The 10,223-nt window shown below is 40.5% G+C and overlaps 1 protein-coding gene across 1 annotated transcript in view; it reads right to left on the bottom strand.

Annotated features, from left to right (window-relative positions):
* Window positions 1–8,638, bottom strand: part of RAB7A (RAB7A, member RAS oncogene family) — a 64,611-nt gene extending 55,973 nt beyond the window's left edge. Inside the window, exon 1 of the mRNA XM_044669191.1 lies at window positions 8,411–8,638. The gene's annotated coding sequence lies outside the window, so the exon portion shown is untranslated. The remainder of the gene's footprint in view (window positions 1–8,410) is intronic.
* Between the last annotated feature and the right edge of the window lie 1,585 nt (window positions 8,639–10,223).

Raw genomic sequence — 10,223 nt, 5'->3', positions numbered from 1 at the left:
TATATATATATATATATATATTACTATATATATATATATATATAGTAATCTGGCAAAGGCATTAACAGTTAGGCAATCTGGAAAGGCCCAGGAAGGCTAGGACTTGAGGCTTGAGCTGAATTTTAAAGGAAGCTACAGATCCAAAATGCCAGACAAGGAGAACAGTTTGTGCAAAGGCACAAAGAGAAACAATATCACGTATGAAGAACAGCCAGTAGGCCAGTTTGGCTAGAGCATAAGGTATTGAAGGGAAGCTGTGAAGGGCTTGATATGCTTAACAGAGGAGTTTGTTGTTTATCCTATGGACAGGAAGGATCTACAGAAGCTTTTCTTTTCTTTTTTTTTTTTTTTTTTGGGGGGGGAGCAACTAAATAAGAAATATGGCTTTTGAACTTGCTGAGTTTGAGATGTCTATGGGATATCTATAAACTGTACCAACTAGCCATCCCTCAGACATCTCAAACTCATTATGTTCAAAACAAAATTCATTATTGCCTCCTCCCCTGTCCTCTCCTGTCAAATGTATGGCTGTACTTCTAATGCACAAGTATACTTCTAATTGTCCAGGTTTGAAACCATAGAATCATCAAGGCGTCCCTCTCCTTCCCTTCCATATCCAATTAGTTGCCAAATCTTGTCAATTCTACCTCCACACTATCTCTGGCATCAATTCCCTTCTTCAGTTACAGAGCCATCAGAGTCTAGGTCCATATCACCTATTACTAGGATTATTAAAAAATAGCTTCCTATTCTGGGAGCCTCCAGTCTTATCTTCCACACAGCAGCTAAAGTAATGTGCCTAAAAGTCTGATCACGAACTCCTTAGGAAACTCAAATGGCTTTCAATTGTCTCAGATAAAAAACAAAATTTTATCTATTTAAAACACTTCACAAACTGCAGACTATCTTTCCAATGTTACACATTACTTCCCATCACCACTCTAAGCAATATAACCAAAATAATAATAATAGTAGGATTTATATATAGTACTTTAAGGTTTGCAAAATTTTTTACATGTTATCCTATTGAGTCCTCAATACAATGCAGATCCAGTAGCATCTCCCATTTTATAGATGCAGCTGAGAAGTTAAGAGACTTGCCCAGGGTCATAGAGCTAGGCAGTACCGGAGGTAGGATTTGAACCCAGGTCTCCCTAATTCCACCATCCCTGATATCATTTGACTGTCTTTACATTTCAGCCAAACCAACCGACTTGCTAATTCTTAATACAATATTCCATTAATTTTCTCAAAGCCTTTGCACAGGCACAGAATAATAAACCCTTCTTATTTTCATCTCAAAGCTCAGCTCAAGTGTGAGCCCTTCAACTTCTCTTAGGTATGAAGCTAGGATAACCCTCCCTTGTCTATTTTTAGCTAAACAAATCAAGAACTCAAAGCACCCCTACTTAACACTAAGTAAGAGAGTTCACAGTCACTTACTAGAGTAAGCTCACACCTCCAAAGATTGCTGCCACCCTACCACGGGAAGTGCTGGGCAAATTGAAAGACTGCGATTGGTTCCCATAAAGTAGGGGAGATTCCTGCCTTGGCTTTGGAGGAGGTTACATTGGTGGAACTCTGGCTGAAGATTACCAGGAAAATCCAGGTGGAGACAGAGTCTTGAGGAAGCCCTGCTGGGGTTGAGCCTGGCTTCTCAGGAGAAGGGCTGGTAGGCTTATTAGAATTGGTCTCTTTATCTACATTTTTCCACTTTCACTATTTCCACCTCTTTGTAAATAAAGCTGCTAAAAGTCATTTTGACTTAAGCCATAACATTTTAAAATCGGCAACCACAATTTTACTTTAGAATTCTCATATTTAGCATAAAACCCAAATTTAAATTCTTACAGTATACTACATAATTTTACCCTTGTATGTACAAGTCGTCATCCCCTACCTTTAATAGATTATAAGCACCTTCAGGCAAGGAACAAAAGCACCTATTAGTATATGGTAATAGGTGGGACAGAATAGATAGAAATGCCAGGCCTGTAGTCAGGAAGACTGCATCTTCCTGAATTCAAATTTGTCCTCAAATACTTATTAGTTGTGTGACCCTGGCCACATCACTTTTGCTTTCATTTCCTCATCTGTAAAATGAGCTGGAGAAGGAAATAGCAAACCACTCCACTGTCTTTGCCAAGAAAACCCCAAAAAGGGATCACAAAGAGTTGTACCTAACAAAACATAAACAAAAAATAAAAATGTATTTACAAAGTAGGAGCTGTTGACTGGTAAGGTACTGGGACTAAAGCAGAGCACAAAGACCTGATACACATATCAGGTCATCTAAACAGAGATCATAACTGAACTCAAAGGTTCAGCCAGTGAGTATAAAGAAAAAGCACAAGACAAAGCTTTGAGGTACATCCAGTTACTTGAGGGAAGAGAGAAGCTGAGATAGATGGCCCACGAAGGAAACTGGGCAGTGACACAGTGGCTCCCATAGGGGACTACCCAAACAGGTAGGAGAGAAACCCAGAGAGCAATGTCAAGATATGAAAACCAAGAAATCTTAGAAAAAGCTAAGACCATCCAGGAAAAGGTAATCATGTTAAACAATGCAGAAAGCTAAAGAATGAGGAATTAGAAAAGGCCACTAGATTTAGCCATCAGACTCAAACTGGCAAATTTACTCTAATGATTTGAAATGTTTAAGAATAATGAAAATCTGTTGGGTCTAAGGGTGGAAATGCTTAGTATGTTAGTATTTCTTGTTTAATACCATCCATCTCAAAACATCACTACAACCCAAGTCTATAATTATCACTATACTGATTATATTCTTATAGATTATTTTACATGTTTTTACTCAGAGTGTGAGTGTGTCTTGCTCTCTAGAGAGACTGCAGGCTCTGAGTCACCCTTCCTCACCACCAAGCAATACAAACCTCTGAACCCTGCCAGTTTCCAGCTTCTGACCTGCATTCACAGAAAGGCTATTCCCTTTGAACAAAGGTCTGCAGCAGCAGAACAGTTTACTGAGCAGGAGGACAGATTACACAAGCAAGGACAGAGTTTTAGTTACTCCTTTTGCTTGGCAGAACTGTTTCCTATTGGATAAGAGCACTAGAGGTAAGGGAAGAAGACACAGCTAAAGAGTGTGACCAACTAATCCTCAAGAATGCAAGAAGCTTTCAGTCTACCAAACAACAGAAACAAAAACAAATACAAATACTTGAGTATGAACACAAAGGACAATATGTAGGCAATATGAGACAACTGAGAATTGTCAGCGAAATTAGGAAACCTCAGTTCAAATCCTATCTTATAGACTATAGACTTACTAGCTAAAGGAATCTATCCATAAGACAAATCCTTTAAGCTTAGATCTTTAGCTTCCTCATCTGTAAAAGGAGATACTTGCACAGCATCTTTAACAATATTGTTGAAGAAAGGATACTATAAAAGATGAGTTATTAATATATTTCATTGTGATTCTCCTGAAAACCTTAAAGAAATAGACAGTTGATCTCTTCCATCCTTATAAAGGTCTAGTATTGGTATTTAACCATAGCACAGATTAGCCTGATGTAGATTCATCTGTGGTTATTAACTCAAAAGCTATAGAATAGTCACCATAAAGAAAATAAAGCTCTACACATGTTTGTAATAAGTTGTTTTTCTTATGTTCTCAATTAGGGGGAAGAGTTTAGAGTGAGAGGGTAAAAAGATGGATTTTGATTGATTAAAACAAAAAATTCCCCCCCCCCCAGCAATTAGGACAATTAAAAAGGAAGAAACCACTGACCTCCATAGGGAGAAAAATCTTTAATAAACATAATAACACTAACACAAGCCAGGCCATAGATAATTTACTCATTAAATTGGAGAATTCCTGAAATGAGCATTAGTTTTCACTTTACTACCACAATTTTTCTATGTCCATGGAAGTCATACTGCTTGGCATTATGCAAAGTGGGAAGTAGAATCAGTTAGACTGATCTCTATAGCAGTAGTGACATCACTTTAAAAAAAAAAAAAGGCAGCACCAGAGCAGAGGTTCCTCTGTCCTCTTGCATGAAGTAAAATGCTTTCAAGAAAATAAGAAAGGACTGAAACAAAACTCTCAAGCTATCTCCCAAAAGGAAACATTTTGAAAAGAGCAGCTCAGAGTGGTAACCAATTTCAAATTTAAATATACTTTTTGAAAGGAGTAAAAAAAAGGTCTAAATTTAACAAACATTTCTTTGATCTGTTCACATTTGTCTGACATACCACTCACCTTTGATTTGTAGCTGATACAACTAACCATTATTACCATTTCGAGAATTTCAAGAGGCAGAAGCATACTATTTTTCCTATGTTCAGAAAAAAAGTGGGAAGAAAATCATGGCAAGAAGAGTGAAAATGTGGGGGCAGGTAATTTTGAGATTAACACACTGCAAAATGTTACTGCAGCGAACTGCAGATGGAAGAGCAAAGAAATCTATTTAAATGACATTAATAGACAGTAGTTTGATAACCCAAGAAATGCAACTGGGAATTCAATAACAATGTTATTGGGGGCAGCTGAGTGGTTCAGTGGATTGAGAGCCAGGTCCAGAGATGGGAGGTCCTGATGAGAGGTCTAGAGTTCAAATGTGACCTCAGCCACTTTCTAGCTGTGTGACCCTGGACAAGTCACTTAAACCCCATTGCCTAGCCCTTACTGCTCTTCTGCCTTAGAACCAATACACAGTATTGATTCTAAGACAAAGGTAAGGGTTTTAAATAATAATAATAATAATAATATATGAGAGTCAGCAACAATAAGAAAAGAGGAAAAGGGAGGGAAGGGAAGGGAAGCACTTCTATCCTCAAAGTCTTTCTCAGAAGATGGCATTAGTGCCAAGTGAACCATTGTTTAGCCTTAATTAGGAAGCACCTTCCTCTTAGTTTCCATTCCCAGCCCTTGGCTCCTTAGTTCAGTATCTACTAAAATTTGTCATTACTCTAAATTTAAATTACTTTTGACTGTGGGCTAATACTGGGCTCCCATTAGCAGAGAGTTGGATAGTTTTCAAGAGGCACAAAAGGCAAAGTTCAGGTAAAATCATGGTGGAGATCTCAGTAGTATTTTGTGTGAATTTACCTATGCAAAACTACATCAACTGCAGACCATACCCACAAGTCCTATCAGAGTTGCCCTTAAAATCTGGTTCATGTTCAAGTAGGTTAAAATCTCAAAAGTAAATAAATGCCTAGGTTTTTGAAACTTTGAGGGGAGCATTTTACTTTTTTTTTTTTAAATTTTAAACCCTTAACTTCTGTGTATTGACTTATAGGTGGAAGAGTGGTAAGGGTAGGCAATGGGGGTCAAGTGACTTGCCCAGGGTCACACAGCTGGGAAGTGGCTGAGGCCAGTTTGAACCTAGGACCTCCTGTCTCTAGGCTTGGCTCTCAATCCACTGAGCTACCCAGCTGCCCCTGAGGGGAGCATTTTAATTGCTCCCACTTTGTGAGCAACCTGATTCAAAGCCACATCTGCCATAAGGCTGAGGATCTTTGTGATCATAGGATTTCTAAAAGACAAAGCCAGAAAAAGAAAACAAAATAATTATCACAGTTTGGGGGCTGCTACAGATCCAAGTGTTCCTTCATTAAGTAACTGCAAACAATCACATGAGATAAAAGTGTCAAAATACTGCTCTTTGGAAACATGAATGTCTCTCTGATCCATGCAGTCTCACTATAAGCCCCTAAACAAAAATCTTGCTGGGGCTAAGAAAAAAGTCATGGACAGCTGTAGGCATGTCACATAGGTAACATTTTAACAAAGATCATGCTGAATGTAGCTGATGGTATATATCCAAGTGTGCAAATTCCACAATCACTTCAGATAAAAAAAGCAGTAATCTGGCCTGTATACTAAGTGCTACTTCCAAACCTTTCACTTTGACAACTCGTTAACGTCTGTAGTAAGTAATAAAGAAATAAGAAACTTATTTGACAAAAAAAAGGGTACACCATTAAAGCAACAAGGGCAAGGTATAGTGTCTAATCCCCCAAATTAAAGCTGTGCCTTAAGTAACAACCAAAGCCCTAGGGGTAATTTGCCACAAAGGTACACTGATAATATACACTCTAGTTTTCCTCAAAATTCAATTTAAATAAGACATTTCCCTACCCCATAAAAATGCAAATATAATCTAAATTATCATTTGTCAACTTTGTCGATATACATAAGAAAAATAACTTGATAATCAATCCCAAGCTACATGTCTACATGTCCCCCTTCATGGAATAGCAGTTCTTATGCTTCCCCAGTGTCTTCATTCCATTGTTTTATTCCACTCAAATTTGAAGACGCAAAAAGTCATTGTCATTTTTAATCTGAAGAACAGTATCCAATAGTAATACTCCTTTATAAATCCAAGGAAGACTCAAGAACACTTCACAGATAATTTTTTTTAAAAAATCAACAAAAAAGCTGGAATTACTATTTCAAGTTAAATTGGGAAGCTCTTCTTTTCCCACCTTCTCATCTTTACTACTGCCTTCATCTAGACTCCATCAAAAAAAAAAATCCAACTAAAAACAATCTCTACTTATGAACAGTATCTACTCATAAACCATTCTTTAAAGCCAAAAATATTTACATACATAGTTATGTGCACACAAGGAGGTTTTTAATATTGGGCAACTTTAAGATAACATTCTCTAGGAAAGAACCATTCAGATTAAAATTATTATTCTTGATACAAGGTTACTTCACTCATCAAGAAATGTTTAAAGAAAAAAAAAAGATTTGAGGGAGTAGCTAAAGTAATAGTGAATCCAGCATCAGGCTTAGAGTCAGGAGATCATGAGTTCAAATCTGAAATCATACACTTCCTGTGTGACCCTGGACAAATCACTTAACCCCATTTGCCTAGCCCTTACCCTTCAGTCTTAAAAGTTAAAAGTTAGTTATTTCTGTCTTAAGAGACAGAAAGTAAGAATTTTTTAAGAAGACGAAAAATATTTGAATACCACCATGGGCAAGTTACCCTACTTAGCACCAAGTTCTCATGTTGAATAGCTGGAAAGACCCCAGTTTTCTAAAAAGACTAACAATATGGACAGACTTCATTAGTTCACAGAAGACAAGTCATGTGTTTAAATCAGCTGCTAATGTCACAAGGAATAGATAGTGCTTATTCTTTCAGTATCCAAGGAGATGATATACTTTAAAAGACTGTATTTACATACACTAGGCTTTCACTTATTTCACGCTATATTTTTTTAATTCAAATTATACTATTAGAAGCAGGTACAACTTCTAAGGTTCAGTTTAGCTTAGGTTTTTTTAAATCTTTTAACAAAAGTTACAAAATTCTTCAAATCTCAGTAAGTACTCTGACAGTCTTCAAGTGCTCCTAAGTTACTGGAGCTATATGAGTGTGTACTTAAAGTAACAACTGCCAGCTATTACTGGCTTTTGCAAAGAACTGTTCCTTGCTGTTGAAGAAGCTCTATAAAAGCTTTGCCAAAAACAATCAGACAACACAAAAAAAGCCATTGCAAGTTTCAGGAATCCATTCAAAATGTATATTTAACTTACTAAACATAATTCAGTAGCACAGTCACAGAAAGCTACTGGCAAAATCCCCAAGTTCTAGAATTTCACCCCACAAAAGGAGCGACGATTTGTTAACACATGTGGATCACAAAAAATGCTATCTTATATGGCCTAAAGAGTCTCATGTACACAACATGAAGGAAAAGCATACTAGCCACATGACTTTGACTGATTCAGCTTGACTCAGGTATTCTGGGGAGCCTCTCCCAAACAAAAGAATCGAATTTAATAACTTAATGGGCTCCTAGCCTTGACACCAGTGACAAATCCCCGCACACTCGACTGCAACCGGGGAAACTGTCACCGAAAATTACTGTTTTGTCATCATTCTCCTTACACAGACGACCTGTTCCTCGTTGGTGAGCAGCCACCAACGCTAATTTCATCATTACACAAGGCCGAAATCCTTCACGACCTTACCTCGTTACAAAGCTCAGCGGCCGCCCCACTTCAGAAATCAAACCCAAGCGGGTTCCGCGGCCCGGCTGGACAACCGCCCCTTCCTCCCTACTTCCCGACACCCAGCTTCTAGTAAACAATCCCAGGACAGCTGACTGTCCTTGCCCCCACCCCTGACGGCCCTCTAGGGAAAGAAGGGCCCGGAGGACGAGCCCGTCTAAACCCCGCAGTCTCAGACCGGCCCGGGGCCCTGGGCCTAAGCTCAGACCCCTCCCACGAGGCCTGGGTCCCACCGCTACATTGCCTGAGGGGCCGAAAAAGCCGGAGCCCAAGGTCCGGGGTCAGGACCCTTGTTAGGTCCCAACACCGAAGGACGAAGAAAGGGGGAGGGGGGAAGGGCGTAGGAGGTTCGGGGGCGGGCAGAAGGACTGACGGACAGAGGGGGCAGCTGGGCCCGCAGCTCACCGCAGGCGAGAGGGCGGGCGGCTCCTCCGGGGGCTTGGGAGCGATGCCGGATGCGTCTCGAGGGCTCGGTAAGCAGGGCAGGAGGTGAGGAAACGCTCCGAGTCCGCTCGACGAGGATCCCTTCTCCTTCTCCTACTCCTTCTCCTCCTGCTTCTTCTTCCTCAGCCGCCGCCGTCGCCGCCTCGGGCTTTATGGCCAACACTAGAGCTCCGCTCTCACTTCCGCCACCGCCGCCGCCCCGAGCGGAAGTGCTTGTCACGAGACCCCCGACGCCAGGGCCCGCCCCATACGTCCACACGCCTGACACCGGCCGGCCCGGCTGTGCTGGAGGTCACGTGGAACAAGATGGCGGCCCCCACTCTGAAAGGCCTCTGGGCTGCGGGCGGCGCCATCTTGGACCCGGCGCTGACCTTCCCTGGTTCTCCACTAAGGGGGAGAAAAACGAAGCAATGACAGCTTCTCCTAGTATGAGTGTCTGTGCTATGACATCTCTATCGACCCAACCGAGCCTTAGGGTTTCCATGCATTTGTAGCATTCTCATTCAGGGCTTCATTCATGCAGTTCGTCCAACTAGAATTTATTAAACGTCTTCTGCAGGCCAAGAGCTAGAGATGTTTCATAAATAAGCCATGAAGCGCAGAGATCTCAGCGTTTGGGCAAGGCCTCCTAACCCGGGGTTCTGGAATGAATGCACTAATCAAACATTTATTTAGCACTTACCTCGTGCCAATGGGTGTATGAGTGTTCAGGGAGAACTGCAGCTTATCCACCTTTGTGTCCATCTTTCACCCAGCTCTCACCTGGGGCTCCAAGAATCTGTAGCATGAGCAGTGGCCCCACCCCAATAAAACCTGTCACTGACTAAACCAGGGCAAGAATAACCCAAAAGCCTCCATGGCAGAAACTGGCACTGTGGATTGCTTAGATCTTGCTCAGACATCAAAAGACACCAAGATCATCCATTACATCCTTGGCCATTACCACTCTTCCTGACTTTTGACTTGCCACAGGACATTGATGACAGAAGAGAGAATGAGGCTGATGACTTCATGCAACTTTGCCTCACTTCTGTGCAATTCAAGAACAAGTCAAGATAGCTCCAGTGATATCATTGGGGCTCTTTGAAAATAAAGGACAACACTAGGCATACACATAGAAAAGTAAGATAATTCCTGCCCTCAAGGAACTTACATTCTAAGCCCAAGGAATTGTAATGAATCCCCAAGGTATCTGTGATTACTTTTTCAGGAGGTCCATGGGCTTAAAGGGGGATGCTGCGGGTGGGGGATAAATTACAATTCTATTTTCACTAACCTATAAAGGAAATTTAACATTTCCATCAATTATGAACTTTTAAAAATAATTATTGTAAAAATTGCCAAAGAAGGTGACCATGACACAAAGAAAGGTTAAGAACCCTTGGATTCAAACCTGGGTGACTAAGAGGATGGTGGTGCCATCCACAGAGATAAGGAAGTTAGTAGAAGGGCCAGATTTAAGAGAAAAGATGATAATTTTGAACATGTTGACTTTGAAGTGATTGACTACTATATGGTAGTCAATGAGCTTGGAGATGTTGGATACACAAAAACAAAATAAAACATTTTTGCTCTCAAAGAGTTTACATTCTTGGGGGTGGGGGTACACCATATATACAGATAAATACAAGATTATTTGAGGAGGGAGAGAGTACTAAACTGGAGAAATCTGAGAGGGCTTCATAGAACAAAAGAGATAGCACCTGAGCTAAATTGTGAAGGGACAAAAGGATTCTTAGAGGAGAAAATAAGGAGGTGGTGCAATCAAGGCACT

Source organism: Gracilinanus agilis, chromosome 1 (assembly GCF_016433145.1).
Source record: "Gracilinanus agilis isolate LMUSP501 chromosome 1, AgileGrace, whole genome shotgun sequence".
NCBI classification, from domain to species: Eukaryota; Metazoa; Chordata; class Mammalia; order Didelphimorphia; family Didelphidae; genus Gracilinanus; species Gracilinanus agilis.
This window is presented reverse-complemented; position numbering and strand designations above follow the sequence as displayed.